Raw genomic sequence first — 17,438 nt, 5'->3', positions numbered from 1 at the left:
CTTGGACATGTCAATGGACGTTTATTTTGAAGCGAACTGCGAATTCAACAATTTTTACATTATAATTATTATAATAATTAATATAAATTATTATTATATATTTTACAACACATAACAACATATCACACTGACCAAATAACAAACATGTAAACTCATGACACAAATTTGTTCTCTGTTGTCCTATTTTCACTCGATGGCTCATCTATATTTTTCTTTCTTTGCATATCACATTTTCATCCAAACAAAACATATAAATACCAATGCCATACCGTATATGGCAGGGCTGTAACGAAATGTAAAGAACAATAAATAAATAGGTCATTAATATTATGAAGTAGGAGTCATGATAAAATGGCCAGGCAGTTTCTTTATATACATTATAACATTACATTTATTGATTGTTGTAATGATTTTGTATCAATCATTTTGGTATCAGTACACATGATAGTATAATCACATATTAAAATAACATATATTTACCCCTGTTTTCATTCACTCCAAGACAGTCACTTCAAACTTGGCCTTATAAACACTCCATTTACATTTGCAATAGTTCTCAAAGTTGACAGTGTTCATTGACAGTCTTTGTCTCTGTCTCTGTCTCTCTGTGTCTCTGTCTAAAAGGTTCATGCAATAAAATGACCCTTTTAGCAATGAGAGTTCTGACAGAGCATGGAAGCTCTGGGTATTTTCTGGGAGTTCATTTCCAGCAAATAAAGCTGCATCTTTCTATTCTCTTGAGATACAGAAAACACTACACTATTTGCGTAATCCTTATTGTGGCTAATCCTTATTGTGCTATGTAGCTTCACACAGGTTGTTTATGTGTGTGTCTTTTTTGTCGTCTGTGTGTATGTGTTCATGCATGTGTGTATGTGTCATGCATGTGTGTGTATGTGCGCATGCATGTGTGTGTATGTGATTCATGCAGGTGAGTGTATGTGTTTCCATTACCGTTATACCGTCCATACCGTATATGTAATTTGTGTACCCCTTAGCATATATGTTGTCTGTCTGTTTATATACTTCCTGTATGTATACTGGTGTTTTCTGAAATTTTTATTTATTTTTATTTATTTTACCGTTATTTTACCAGTAAGTTGACTGAGAACACGTTCCTCATTTGCAGCAACACCTGGGGAATAGTTACAGGGAGAGGAGGGGGATGAATGACCAATTGTAATAATATATATATATTTTTAACTATCCCCAAAAAAAAAAAAAAAAAACAAGGGTTTGGGGCAGGCCGGGGTGATAGTCAACTGTCATGTTGTAGCTAGGCACCTGTAGTGGAACTATATCTGGACTATAGTCTAGGATTGATGTGTTGGATCGCTTGTACTTAAAGCATCCTCCATTCAGGCTGCAAAGCATAATTTCCTCCTTAATTAGCTTTAATGGGCGTACAATTTAATAATATATATATATATATATACGTATGTGATCTGTCCAATAAAATAAAAATCCACCACCAATTTTGGATTTTTGGACAATTTAGGATGTTGCACACCACGTTCAAAAACACAACAAATTGTCTTCTATTAAGATGGTCATTTTCTCTCTCCAGACGGCCTGCCATTAAAGCTAGTTAAGGAGGAAAATTACGCCTATGTGGCTGAATGGAGAGATGCTTTATGTATGAGCCGGTCCATGGGGGACACGAGTGTATTCCGGGAATGCACATACATTCTATCTAGACTATAGTGCAGATCTATCGCCCCATATTGGCTGCCTAGCCTGCTGTCTTGTGAGCTGTGAGTGGTCTGGAACTTGTCCTCGTGTGCTTTCCCAGGCTACAGTCTACTCTACTTCCATTTCTGAGGCATGATCGGGCTGTGATTTAGCACATGGATTGTGTTACACAGGGTTGGTGTGTCTGTGTAGACCTGTGTCTGTTTGTGTGTTGTGGGACCATTAGTTCAGCTCTGTGACCGTGGGAAGGGATTTAGTGTACAGCACATGTTATGTATGGACACTTCAAAGAGATCACACTAATGCTCTTTAGTCTTTACTCTCGTTCTCTCTTCTCTGTCTCTCTCTCTCTCTCTTTCTCTCTGTCTCGCACTCTCTGTCCCTGTCTCTGTCTCCTCTCTCTCTGTCTCTGTCTGTCTCTGTCTCTTCTCTTGTCTCTGTCTCTGTCTCTCTCTCTCGTTTCTCTCTCCACTTTTCCCTCTCCCTCTCTATCCACTGTGCATTTGCCTTATCAGTTATCACAGTAGGATTTAAGGATCCAATATAACTGTGTGTGTATGTCAGTCTGTTTGGTGTGCGACTCCGTGAGGGTGTGCACGTGGGTGCATGGCTGCGTGCGTGTGTGTTTGAATTGATCACTACATAGAACCAAGTCAAAACCTTTGAATAGCATTCATAGCCTGTGACTGTACTGGTCTGTTAGTGTGCCTGTTGTCTCCAACAAGCCTTCTCTCCCTAGTACCCCCCTGTTAATCCTAGTATTATATCCAGCAGGATGATAACTCTACCCAGTCACCGTGTTAATCCTAGTATAATCTCAGGCAGGATGATAACTCTGCACCAGTACCCCTGTTAATCCTAGTATTATATCCAGGCAGGATAAACTCTGCCCAGTACCCCGTGTTAATCTAGTATTATATCCAGGCAGGATGATAACTCCCCAGTACCTGTGTAATCCTAGTATGATATCCAGGCAGGATGATACGCTCCCCAGTACCGTTATCTAGTACTCTACCCATACCCGTGTAATCCTAGTATTATATCCAGGCAGGAATGATAACGCTCCCCAGTACCCCTGTTAATCCTAGTATTATATCCAGCAGGATGATAATCTCCCAGTACCCGTGTTAATCCTATTATATCCAGGCAGGATGATAACTCTGCCCAGTACCCCTGTTTAATCCTAGTATTATATCCAGCAGCGATGAAACTTACCCAGTACCCCGTTTAATCCTAGTATTATATCCAGGCAGGATGATAACGTCCCCAGTACCTTTAATCCTAGTTATATCCAGCAGGATGATAATCTACCCAGTACCCGTTAATCCTAGTATTATATCCAGGCAGGATGATAACTCTCCCAGTACCCGGTGTTAATCCTAGTATTATATCCAGGCAGGATGATAACTCTCCCAGTACCCCTGTTTAATCCTTATTATATCAGAGGATGTATACTCTCCCAGTACCCCGCTGTTTAATCTAGATTATATAAGATGATAACTCTCCAGAACCCGTGTTAATCTAGTATTGATATCCACGCAGGATGATAACTTACATACCCCGTGTAATCCTAGTATGATATCCAGGCAGATATAACTCATACCGTAATCCAGTACCAGGCGAATAACTCTAAGACCCCTGTTAATCCTAGTATATATCCAGGCAGGATGATAATCTGCCCATTACCCTGTGTAATCCTAGTATTATATCAGGCAGGATGATAACTCTCCCTGACCGTGTAATCCTATGTATTATATCCAGGCAGGATGATATCTCCCTTACCGTGTTAATCCTAGTATGATATCCAGCAGGATGAAAACTCTGCCTACCCCTGTTAATCATAGTATTATATCCAGGCAGGATGATAACTCTGCCTGTATCTCTGTTAATCCTAGTATTATATCCAGGCAGGATGATAAAAATCCCTTTCTGAGGTAAACCAGGGACAAGATGTCACGCCCTGACCATAGTAAGCTGTTTTTTCTCTGTGTTTTGGGGCGTGATAGTGTCTAGGGTGGGTCATCTAGGGTTTTGATGTCTATGTTGCTGATATGGTCCAATCAGAGACACTGTTTACGTTGTCTCTGATTGGGGATCATTTTAGGTAGTCATTTCCCTTTTGTGTTTGTGGGATCTTGACTATGTTAGTTGCCTGTCTGCACTATTTTGTATAGCTTCACGTTTCGTTTGTATTGTTTTGTTGTTGGAGATTTTCAGTTATTAAAAAATATGTGGAACTCTACTCACGCTGCGCCTTGGTCTCACTCATACAACGAACGTGACAGAAGATCCCACCAAAAATGGACCAAGCAGCGTGTAAGGAGGAGTGGACTTGGGAGGAGATCCTGATGGGAAAAGGACCCTGGGCAGCTGGGGAGTATCGCCGGTCCTAAGGAGGAGATAGAGGCAGCGAAAGCAGAACGGCGACGACGAGAGAGATAGCTCAACGGAGCAAGCACGAGAGGCCAACCCCAAGAATTTGTTTTTGGGGGGGGGGGGGCACATGAGGCAGTCGGGGGAGCGAGGAGTGAACGCAGAGCAGTCAGGGAGTCGGATGAGGAGCTCGACGCAAGATTCCGGAGAGAGGTGCTGCATTGAGAGCGCTGCAGAGCGGGCGTGCTGAGGTGCGTGTCATCAGCCCGGTGCCACCTGTACCGGTCCCACGCAGCAGGTCTCAGTGCGCTTCACAGCCCAGTGCGTCCTGTGCTAGCTGCCCGCACTTGCCGGGCTGGAGTGAGCATCCAGTCAGGAACAGTTGTGCCAGCTCTGTGCTCTAGACCTCCAATGCGCTCCACAGTCCAGTACGTCCTGTCCTCCTCTCCGCACCCTGAGGTGCGTGTCATCAGCCCGGTCCACCTGTACGGTCCACGCATCAGGTTCCAGTGCGCCTCACAGTCCAGTACGTCCTGTGCTCTTCCCGCACTCGCCCTGAGGTGCATGTCATCAGCCCGGTGCACCTATACCGGTCCACGCATCAATCTCAGTGCGCCCTCCACAGTCAATACCTGTCCTCCTCCGCACTCGCCGGAGGTGCGTGTCATAGCCCGGTGCCACTATACGGCTCCACGCATGTGCGCCTCCACAGTCCAAACGTCTGTGCCTCTTCCCCACTCACCCTGAGGTGTGTGTCATCAGCCCGTCCACCTGTACCGGTCCCACGCATCAGCCTCCAACGGAAACAAATAGTGGAATAATTTCACATTTGAACTAGATAATGGTCAACAAGTTTGGAATGTTGTTATATAACTTAAATAAATACAATAAGTAATTCATTTGACAATAAACTAATTTCTAATCCCACTGTGGATTTAGTAGACTGCATAATTGCGTTGGGGGCATACATAATTATGCACATGTACAGCCTTATCTACGGAGAGTGTATCCATGAAATGGATATCAGCCTACTCAGTGACACCCACAGATTACAATTCCAAAGAGTTTACACAAATATTAGCGTCTTCGCGCTGAAACCACTGTGAAATGAGCCCAGGTTGATTCTGACAATAAGGGGGCTCTCTGTGTCTAGCCTAATGACAAAATAATGTATACAACAGCCTTGCATTTAAATCACAGAAATGAGGCGATGTCATAGACTTCTAAAACAAATTGAGAGTTGTTCTCACCCAACCATGGTTCGCGAAGAGTTCAGCTGTACACGAATCAATTCCTCAACTTTCTCTTCCTCTTTTCCCCGGGAACTTTCTGCAAGTGATCGGCCGTTTAAATCGGGTTTGAATAGTGAACAGTGGATTTTCGAGACGACAGCACCACCCATTTACCGGCGAGGCTACACTAGAGAGGAAGAGACAGGCCCAACTCAGCAGAAAATCTGTCTCCATCCAGTAGGTGGCGTTGTTTCGTTGTTTTGCCCACCAAGCAAGGAGTTTTTGTATGGAGTTCAATGAGTGTCGAATTTGGTCAACAAAAAAAGTAATTTCTTAGTGCTACGTGAGGTTTATTTGATCTAATATATGTTTTGTAATGCTTAAGTTGTTACTGGTATACTGATATAAGTAGGATACTTGACATCCTGGCAACTTTGAGAAAAAAAGTTGTATCGGAGTTGTCTAGAGATGGCTATGCATATTCATGATGAGGCTAGTAGCATAGCATCTCTCTCCATTGAATACAGGCGGTTGACGTCAACAACCCTGGTCGAATATTCAAAAAAGGATCACCATTTTTTATTTAACATTTATTTAACTAGGCAATAAGTTAAGAACAAATTCTTATTTACAATGACAGCCTACGCCGGCCAAACCCAGACAACACTGGTCCAATTGTGCGCTGCCCTATGGGACTGCCAATTGTGCCCGTTGTGATACAGCCTGGATTCGAACCAGGGTGTCTGTAGTGACGCCTCTAGCACTGAGATGCAGTGCCTTAGACCTCTACACCACTCGGGAGCKCAAGAACGAGATATATCCCCCAATCCAAAGAAAGGATAGGCGGGAGCTAGACAGCACGCCGTGTCGCTTTGTGGACAACAACTCCCATTGTTTGGATGGAGAGACATGTAGCTGGTCAGTATATCCATCATCTTTGGCTATATGGACACTCCTGGTGTCCAAATTGCTGATTTATGTCGCGCCGTTGAGAGTCGAGTGGAAACGAATGGATTCCGATGCGTAAACAAACCAATGATATCGCTGTATTTAGTGAAGACGGAAGTTCAGAATTATAGACTTGGAATTGAAGCTGGCACCTCATCGCTGGGAGACATGGGTCCTGGATAACGAGAATCTTCGTGGAGAAGTTGTAACAATAGAAGAGAAGCACGGAGAGGATAGAGATAGAAGAGAAGAACGGAGAGCCAGAGATGAGAGAAGCACGGAGAGGCCAGAGATAGAGAGAAGCACGGAGAGGATAGAGATCAGAGAGAAAGCACGGGCAGAGATAGAATAGAAGAGAGCACGGAGAGATAGAGATAGAAAGAGAAGCACGGAGAGGATAGAGATAGAAGAGAAGCACGGAGAGGATAGAGATAGAGAGAAGCACGGAGAGGATAGAGAATAGAAGAGAAGCACGGAGAGGATAGAGATAGAAGTGAAGCACGGAGAGGATAGAGATAGAAGAGAAGCACGGAGAGGATAGAGATAGAAGAGAAAGCACGAGAGGCAGAGATAGAAGAGAAGCACGGAGAGGCCAGAGATAAAGAGAAGCACGGAGAGCCAGAGATAGAAGAGAAGCACGGAGGACCAGAGATAGAAGAGAAGCATGGAGACCAGAGATAGAAGAGAAACACCATCAGTGAAGGCTCTGCAAGCAATACAGTGGATGAAGGCACAGCATGAGTGTGGTGAAACGGATAGACGGTCTTATAGACAGTTAGGAAGAAGGAGAAGAGCCAAGTACAAATCATATCCTGCTGTCTCTTGATGGCTCAGAAATTTAACCTGATGTGGTGTATTACGGGTATTGGCCCGTGTCGCTCAACGAGGTTTACCCTCGCTCTTTGTTTGGGTACAGCCCAGTGTTTTGTAACGTGTTTGTTTCGGGTATTAAAAACCTTATTGTGTGTTTTCCTGCGGCCTGTCTCCAAAAATCCTTTATACCAGCGTGACAGCTGTTTTGCCTAACTCCAGCTGAATCAGGGTATCTCTAGCACTAGCATTCCTGCTGACCGAGTTGATAAACACTGTTTGACCACTGGATTTTGAGTTAAGATAATTAGGAGTTTCTGTAAGACAGCTTTATAAACAATATCAACCAGTGTCTGGCCCTTCTAAAAATCAGGGAGTCAAAGCCAACCGAAAGTGTACAAAAGGCAATGATGTGGCAAAAGTTTGCACCAGTAACAAAGCGCAATGCTGCATGATACACTGCACTATTTCTTCAGTACTGATGCTGATCCATGCATATACAGTTGAAGTCGGAAGTTTGCATACACCTTAGCCAAATACATTTAAACTCAGTTTCACAATTCCTGACATTTAATCCTAGTACAAATTCCCTGTTTTAGGTCAGTTAGGAGCACCCCTTTACTTTAAGAATGTGAAATGTCAGAATAATAGTAGAGAGAATGATTTATTTCAGCTTTTATTTCTTTCATCACATTCCCAGTGGGTCAGAAGTTTACAACACTCAATTAGTATTTGGTAGCATTGCCTTTAAATTGTTAACTTGGGTCAAATGTTTCGGGTAGCCTTCCACAAGCTTCCCACAATAAGTTGGGTGAATTTTGGCCCATTCCCCTGACTGAGCTGGTGTAACTGAGTCAGGTTTGTAGGCCTCCTTGCTCGCACACACTTTTTCAGTTCTGCCCACAAATTTTCTATAAGTTTGAGGTCAGGGCTTTGTGATGGCCACTCCAATACTTTGACTTTGTTGTCCTTAAGCCATTTTGCCACACCTTTGGAAGTATGCTTGGGGTCATTGGTCCATTTGCGAAGACCCATTTGCGACCAAGCTTTAACTTCCTGACTGATGTTTTTGAGATGTTGCTTCAATATATCCACATAATTTTCATTCCTCATGATGCCATCTATTTTGTGAAGTGCACCAGTCCCTCCTGCAGAAGAGCACCCACACAACATGATGCTGCCACCCCCGTGCTTCACGGTTGGGATGGTGTTCTTTGGCTTGCAAGCCTCCCCCTTTTTCCTCCAAACATAACGATGGTCATTACGGCCAAACAGTTCTATTTTTGTTTCATCAGACCAGAGGATATTTCTCCAAAAAGTACGATATTTGTCCCCATGTGCAGTTGCAAACCATAGTCTGTCTTTTTTATGGCGGATTTGGAGCAGTGGCTTCTTCCTTGCTGAGTGGCCTTTCAGGTTAGGCTAATATAGGACTTGTTTTACTGTGGATATAGATACTTTTGTACCTGTTTCCTCCAGCGTCTTCACAGGGTCATTTGCTGTTGTTCTGGGATTGATCTGCTACCTTTCGCACCAAAGTACGTTCATCTCTAGGAGACAGAACGCGTCTCCTTCCTGAGCGGTATAACGGCTGTGTGGTCCCATGGTGTTTAGACTTGCGTACTATTGTTTGTACAGATGAACGTAGTACCTTCAGGCATTTGGAAATTTCTCCCAAGGATGAACCAGACTTGTGGAGTTGTCACGCCCTGGCCATAGAGAGGCTTTTATTCTCTATTTTGGTTAGGCCAGGGTGTGACTAGGGTGGGCATTCTAGTTTCTTTATTTCTATGTTTTCTGTTTCTATGTTTTGGCCGGGTATGGTTCTCAATCAGGGACAGCTGTCTATCGTTGTCTCTGATTGGGAATCATACTTAGGCAGCCTGTTTTTCCACCTTAGTTGTGGGTAGTTGTCTGTGTTAGTGGCATGTATAGCCCTATTCAGCTTCACGTTCGTTTTTGTTGTTTCTTTTTTTTGTTGGCTACATTCATAAATAAAAATMTATGTACGCTCACCACGCTGCACCTTGGTCCGGTCATTTCCCTGACGACGATCGTGACAGGAGGTCTACAATTGTTTTTCTGAGGTCTTGGCTGATTTCTTTTGATTTTCCCATGATGTCAAGCAAAGAGGCACTGAGTTTGAAGGTAGGCCTTGAAATACATCCACAGGTACACCTCCAATTGACTCAAATGTTGTCAATTAGCCTATCAGAAGCTTCTAAAGCCATGACATCATTTTCTGGAATTTTCCAAGCTGTTAAAAGGCACAGTCAACTTAGTGTATGTAAACTTCTGACCCACTGGAATTGTGATACAGTGACTTATAAGTGAAATAATCTGTCTGTAACAATTGTTGGACAAATTACTTGTGTCTTGCACAATGTAGATGTCCTAACCGACTTGCCGAAACTATAGTTTGTTAACAAGAAATTTGTGTAGTGGTTGAAAAACGAGTTTTAATGACTCCAACCTAAGTGTATGTAAACTTCCGACTTCAACTATAAAACATCCCCATAATCAAGCACTGACATAAAAGTGGCCTGTACAATTTCCTTTCTGTGCTGTGATGACAGACAATATTTATTTATATAAAAAAGTTTTAGAGGAGAGATTATCATCTAACCAAATTCCAAGGTATTTATAGGTGGGAACATGTTCCAAAAGAGAACCATCATGGGTAGCAATGTTCACGTTTCCCAATTGTATGTGTTTCTTCTGTCCAGGTGGAGCAGGGAGATTCACGTCACACGACTAGTGACAAGACCTGTGACTTGCTTTGCTCTCCAGAGCAGGGTGCCTTTGAAAGGAGTGATTACTGGGGTGGCGTTAAGTGTTGAGGTGGAGGAACTGAAATGGAAAATTCCCTGTGTCTATGACGCCCGCCGTTTGGTGCGACGCAGACGCAGTGGCGAGCGTTTTTGGTGCTTTAGCTATCACCCTGGCCTGATAGTGTAGCCAATATCTTGCTACTTCCTCGTGGGGTGGGAGTGAAGGAGCTATGCTCTGTGCTGTTGTGTTTTGCAGGCTTGCAGCATGCTTAATGTGTCTATGTTAATTAACGGTCAATTACCGTGAGACCAGCAGTTATTTGCTTGACAATCACCGGCTGAGGCAATTTCATGACTGCCAGAGCCTTACATGTACCTCAATTACCTCGATTAACCAGTACCCCTGCAAATTGACTCGGTACTAGTACTCCTTGTATACAGCCTCCTTATTGTTATTTTATTGTGTTACTATTTTATCTTTAGTTTATTCAGCAAATCTTTCTTAATTTAAAAAAATAACATTTGATTTAATATATAATTAGTGTACAAAGGGCAGTTGGGCTATGGGCAGGGCTAGGGGGTGCAATAACACATTACACAAGGGGGTGCAATAACACATTACACAAATGCCTTAAGGGATATACTCACATTTATCATTTTAACAGCTTTTTTGTTGGTAGAGTATTTAATTGTCTTAAAATATTGTTACATTTATTTTTGTAAAGTAAACCTTTTTGTAAAACTTTTTGTTAATTTTGTTAATAAGTAGGTACAGTGCATTCGAAAGTATTCAGACCCCTTGAATTTTTCCACATTTTGATAAGTTGTAGCCTTTTTCTAAAATTGATTACATTGGTTTTTTCCCTCATCAATCAACACACAATATCTCATAATGACAAAGCAAAAACTGTTTTTAGAAGGAAAAAAACTGAATTATATATATTTTTTTAGAGGAAATATCACATTTACATAAGTATTCAGACCCTTTACTCAGTACTTTGTTAAAGCAACTTTGGCAGCGATTACAGCCTTGAGTCTTCTTGGGTATGACGCTACAAGCGTGTAAGAAATGTGATATTTTTTTATTTTTTATTTTTTATTTGATACCCGTAAAGAAGTCGAATATGTTGTTCCACATTGGAAAATGTAGCTCTTCAAAGAAAATCATTATAATCCAAGGAACTCAGTTTCACTATGACATATGCCCACAGGTTCCTCGATACTGCCAATCACTGTGACTCTTCTTCATACTAGAAGTGAAATACCCAGACCCAAGACATCTCTGCTGAATGTCCTCGGACAGTCAGACACACTATTTTCTTTTAAAGGCCAGGGGAGCTTACTTCTGACATTTTACAGTCTGTGACCTTCATAAAATACTATGAAAACTGGGTCATCAGTCTGTCTGCGCAGAGGCATCCACACAGAGGCACTGTACAGTCGTGGCCAAAAGTTTTGAGAATGACACAAATATTAATTTTCACAAAGTCTGCTGCCTCAGTTTGTATGATGGCAATTTGCATATACTCCAGAATGTTATGAAGAGTGATCCGATGAATTGCAATTAATTGCAAAGACCCTCTTTGCTATGCAATTTAACTGAATCCCCCAAAAAACATTTCCACTGCATTTCAGCCCTGCCACAAAAGGACCAGCTGACATCATGTCAGTGATTCTCTCGTTAACACGTGTGAGTGTTGACGAGGACAAGGCTGGAGATCACTCTGTCATGCTGATTGAGTTCGAATAACAGACTGGAAGCTTCAAAAGGAGGGTGGTGCTTGGAATCATTGTTCTTCCTCTGTCAAACATGGTTACCTGCAAGGAAACACGTGCCGTCATCATTGCTTTGCACAAAAAGGGCTTCACAGGCAAMGATATTGCTGCCAGTAAGATTGCACCAAAATCAACCATTTATCGGATCATCAAGAACTTCAAGCGGTTCAATTATTGTGAAGAAGGCTTTAGGGCGCGCAAGAAAGTCCAGCAAGAGCCAGGACCATCTCCTAAAGTTGATTCAGCTGCGGGATCGGGGCACCACCAATACAGAGCTTGTTCAGGAATGGCAGCAGGCAGGTGTGAGTGCATCTGCACACACAGTGAGGCGAAGACTTTTGGAGGATGGCCAGGAAAAACATCAGGGACAGACTGATATTCTGCAAAAGATACAGGGATTGGTCTGCTGAGGACTGGGGTAAAGTCATTTTCTCTGATAAATCCCCTTTCCGATTGTTTGGGGCATCCGGAAAAAAGCTTGTCCGGAGAAGACAAGGTGAGTGCTACCATCAGTCCTGTGTCATGCCAACAGTAAAGCATCCTGAGACCATTCATGTGTGGGGTTGGTTCTCAGCCAATGGAGTGGGCTCACTCACAATTTTGCATAAGAACACAGCCATGAATAAAGAATGGTACCAACACATCCTCCGAGAGCAACTACTCCCAACCATCCAGGAACAGTTTGGTGTAACAATGCCTTTTCCAGCATGATGGAGCACCTTGCCATAAGGCAATTAAGTGATAACTAAGTGGCTCGGAGAACAGAACATTGACATTTTGGGTCCATGACCAGGAAACTCCCCAGACCTTAATCCCATTGAGAATTTGTGGTCAATCCTCAAGAGGCAGGTGGACAAACAAAAACCCACAAATTCTGACAAACTCCAAGCATTGATTATGCAAGAATGGGCTMCCATCAGTCAGGATGTGGCCCAGAAGTTAATTGACTGCATGCCAGGGTGGATTGCAGAGGTCTTGAAAAAGAAGGGTCAACACTGCAAATATTGAGTCTTTGCATCAACTTCATGTAATTGTCAATAAAAGCCTTTGACACTTATGAAATGCTTGTAATTATACTTCAGTATTCCATAGTAACATCTGACAAAAATATCTAAAGACACTGAAGCAGCAAACTTTGTGGAAATTAATATTTGTGTCATTCTCAAAATTTTTGGCCACGACTGTACTTCATTAGACACAGATCCTCAGGTTGGACTCCTTGAAGAATGGGCTGAGGTAGCTCAAATTAGTCATGCTTTCCCTCCCTCCCTCTCACAGCAGCTTTATCTATGAGAAAGTAACCAATCAGGGATACTGATTATGCTGAGCTGCATTACAAACAGTGGATCAGTTTTATCACATCCCACAATGCCAATTTTATCACATCCCACAATGCCAGTTTTATCACATCCCACAATGCCAGTTTTATCACATCCCACAATGGCAGTTTTATCACATCCCACAATGCCAGTTTTATCACATCCCACAATGTCAGTTTTATCACATCCACAATGGCAGTTTTATCACATCCCATAATGCCAGTTTTATCACATCCACAATGGCAGTTTTATCACATCCCACAATGCCAGTTTTATCACATCCACAATGGCAGTTTTATCACATCTACAATGCCAGTTTTATCACATCCACAATGCCAGTTTTGGTTGAAATTCAAGAAATGGTTACTCTCACCTGTTCACAGGTTCACCAGGATGAGTTTCCCTCTGAAGATCTCTTCCACTAGAGCCACAGGAGGCCGTCTCAGGCAGGGAGCTGGAGTTACTGTCTGTCCCTAGGTTATCAGCTCTCTCCCTGGGGAAGCCCTCCTCACAATGCTGGGTGACCTGGGTCCCAGGCAGGGATTTCTTAGGAACCTTAGGGGTTGGAGATGGCTCTTCTGTCTGAATGGTCACCTGTCTCTGTAAGGACATTGAAACTGACTGACCAGGAACAGGAGGAAGATTCCTTCTGGCCCCGCCAGTTGATGCTGTATCTGGAGATGGAACACCCTGATCAGGGGGGAATGTGTTTCCTTCAGGGACGTCATCACAGACAGGTGACGAAGCGGTAGAGGAGGTAGCAGACCCCACAGCCTGAGCTGACATTAGCTGACTTGTCTGTGGTTTTCCTTCCTCACAGTGGGCCTGTGGGTCTTTGTGTTTACTCCTACTGAGTGATCCCCCTCTGGGGAGGGAAGGCAGCCCCTGGGCCTGTTGGGTCTTTGGACCAGGACCAGCCTGGCTGGATAGAGGTGAGCCAGGCTGGTCCTGTCTGGAGCCAGGCTGATCCTGTCTGGAGCCAGGCTGGCTAGATAGAGCTGTGAGAAGGGGAGAGCTACAGACATGGTCCCCTGCCGGCCGCTGGCTCTGACTCCTGCCCAGCCCCGCCCCCTTCTTGGTTCCTCCTTTCACAGAATTCCCACTCTTGTCTCTCTTCCTGAGGAGGAGGCGGGGCAAGGTGCCCATGTGGGTATAGTTGTCGCTGGAGCGGGCGTAGCTGGAGGTGCGCGGACGAGTCATATCCATGTCGTCAACAGACGTCTCCGCGGCGCCGGGGGAGGATACCACATCCAGAGCTCTGCCCCCGTCAGGCTTAGAGGGAGATTTCTCTGACGATGATCCACGACGAAAGGATAGGTTGGAGAGACTCCCGAGCCACTTGAAACCTGTTGAGGGGGAGAGACAGACATACAATGTGTCATACATTTACAGTAATACCCTGGTATGCTCTTAGTAATATGTCTGTTCTCTTTTGTATAGACTGTTTTGTTTCATTTTGTCACATAAACTGTTCTAAGTGTTTTAGAATGTTGAGTGTGTTCTAGAATGTTTGGAATGTAATGTATTGACCCCCTGGGCTGGGTTGTTGGATTGCAGGTGAATGCCTGGTTCTTTTTTATAGAACTCCAGCTGTTCAAAGTTAACAATATAACATGCTCAGATTCGGAGTTGGTGTAAGATCCAGAACAGCCCCTCAGGGGAACAATATATAAACACTGGGCAGGAATGGAAACAACTTGTCTGAGGGGTTATGAGCTGACTTCTTTTTACTGTTTTTTTTACAGATATTTCCACACTATGAGGTCGAAATAACTAACAATCTGAAATTGCGAATGTCCTTTTAGTGTAAGAGGAAAAAATGAGTGTAAATAATTGCTGGAATTTCAGCCTGTTCAGGTGGGATGGAGTTTTTGTCCGACAGCATGACATCACAATCTGATATGATTATTCTGACCAATGAGCAGTCATCTTTTATTTGCATATGTATTCTCCTACTTTGAAGGGGTAAGCAGGGTAGGCTCTAGAGTCTACGATCCTATCTGCCATTCAGGGCTGTATATGTAAATATATTTACATTTGTATCAACACGCCCACATGATCAGACTGAGCATTACAAAAGGAGGCTCAGGGAGGGAAATTATAAAACGTATTTTCATGAAGTAAACATACACAGTGATTCATAAAACATACAGTGATGATTTAAAAATACAATTTTAAAGACTGCATGGGGGCTTTATATTCAATTCTTGAATATTGAGGATGATAATGTTTTAAGATAGAAGACCTATTTAGTTTGTAGGGAGCAGCAACAGTTGAGACTGAGTCAGCACTGATAATGATTATGCATTGGTGGTGGGGAATGTATGCCTAGTACAGTGCCTTCAGAAAGTATTCACACCCCTTGCCTTTTTACACATTTCGTTGTGTTACAGCCTGCAATTAAAATTGATGACGTTCTTTTTTTTTACTGGCCTGATTCAACCCCTTTGTTATGGCAAGCCGAAATAAGTTAATGAGTAAGATTTGCATAACAAGTCACATAATAAATTGCATGGACTCACTCTGTGTGCAATAATAGTGTTTAACATGATTTTCGAATGACTACCCCATCTCTGTACCCAACACATACAAACAGCGTCAATAGAGGGCTAAGATTTAGTCGTCCTACACTTGCTCTGACGCTCGTCGGATGTGGCAGGGCTTGCAAACCATTACAGACTACAAAGGGAAGCACAGCCGAGAGCTTCCCAATGACATGAGCCTACCGGACGAGTTAAACTACTTCTATGCTCGCTTCGAGGCAAATAACACTGAAACATGCATGAGAGCACCAGCTGTACCAGAAGACTGTGTGATGACGCACTCCACAGCCAATGTGAGTAAGACCTTAAAACAGGTCAACATTCACAAGGAAGCAGGGCCAGACGGATTACCAGGCTGTGTACTGCAAGCATGCGCTGACCAATTAGCAAGTGTCTTCACTGACATTTTCAACCTCTCCCCTGACCGAGTCAATAATACCAACATGTTTTAAGCAGACCCCCATASTGCCTGTGCCCAAGAACACTAAGGTAACCTGCCTAAATGACTACCGACCCGTAGCGCTTACGTCTGTAGCCATGAAGTGCTTTGAAAGTCTGGTCATGGCTCACATCAACACCATCATCCCAGAAACCCTAGACCCACTCCAGTTTGCATACCACCCCAACTGATCCACAGATGATGCAGTCTCTATTGCACTCCACACTGCCCTTTGCCACCTGGACAGAAGGAACACCTATGTGAGAATGCTATTTATTGACTACAGCTCAGTGTTCAACACCATAGTGCCCTCAACGCTCATCACTAAGCAAAGGACCCTGTGACTAAACATCTCCCTCTCCAACTGGATCCTGGACTTCCTGACYGGCCGCCCCCAGGTGGTAAGGGTAGGTAACAACACATCCTCCACGCTGATCCTCAACACAGGGGCCCCTCAGGGGTGCGTGCTCAGCCCCCTCCTGTACTCCCTGTTCACTCATGACTGCATGGCCAGGCACGACTCCAACACCATCATTACATTTGCCGATGACACAACAGTGGTAGGCCTGATCACCAACAACAACYAGACAGCCAATAGGAAGGAGGTCAGAGACCTGGCCYTGTGGTGCCAYGACAACAACCTCTCCCTCAACATGATCAAGACAAAGGAGATGATTGTGGACTACAGTATTAAGAGGACCAAGCACGCCCCCATTCTCATCGACGGGCTGCAATGGAGCAGGTTGAGAGCTTCAAGTTCCATTGTGTCCACATCACCAACAAATTAACATGATCCAAGCACACCATGACAGTCGTGAAGCGGGCACGACAAAACCTATTCCCCCTCAGGAGACTGAAAAGATTTGGCATGGGTCCTCAGATCCTCAAAAGGTTCTACAGCTGCACCATCGAGAGCATCCTGACCTGTTGCATCATTGCCTGATATGGCAACTGCTCGGCCTCCAACCGCAAGGCACTACAGAGGGTAGTGCAAATGGCCCAGTACATCACTGGGGCCAAGCTTCCTGCCATCCAGGACCTCTATACCAGGCGGTGTCAGAGGAAGGCCCTGAAAATTGTCAAAGACTCCAGCCACCCTAGTCATAGACTGTTCTCTCTGCTAGCACACGGCAAGCGGTACAGGAGSGTCAAGTCTAGGTCCAAGAGGCTTCTAAACAGCTTCTACCCCAAAGCCATAAGACTCCTGAACATCTAGTCAAATGGCTACCCAGACTATTCACATTGCCCCCCCACCTCCCCTCTCCCTACTACTGCCACTCTCTGTTGTCATCTATGCATGGTCATTTTAACTAACTCTAACTACATGTACATACTACCTCAACTAACTGGTGCCCCCGCACATTGACTCTGTACCGGCACCCCCCTGTATATATTGTTATTTTTTACTGCTCCTCTTTAATTACTTTAGTTACTTTTATCTTATCCGTATTTTTTGAAACTGCACTGTCGGTTAGGGGCTCGTAAGTAAGCATTTCACTGTAAGGTCTACACCTGTTGTATTCGGAGCATGTGAC

At 43.8% G+C, this 17,438-nt stretch overlaps 1 pseudogene; it reads right to left on the bottom strand.

Moving 5' to 3' along the window:
- LOC111980055 (SH2 domain-containing protein 3C-like) overlaps positions 1–17,438 on the bottom strand; it is a 141,543-nt pseudogene that overhangs the window by 121,404 nt on the left and 2,701 nt on the right.

This window comes from Salvelinus sp. IW2-2015, linkage group LG20, assembly GCF_002910315.2.
Source record: "Salvelinus sp. IW2-2015 linkage group LG20, ASM291031v2, whole genome shotgun sequence".
In the NCBI taxonomy this organism is placed as follows: Eukaryota; Metazoa; Chordata; class Actinopteri; order Salmoniformes; family Salmonidae; genus Salvelinus; species Salvelinus sp. IW2-2015.
The sequence above is the reverse complement of the archived record's forward strand: the minus strand, read 5'-3'. Positions and strand labels throughout refer to the sequence as shown.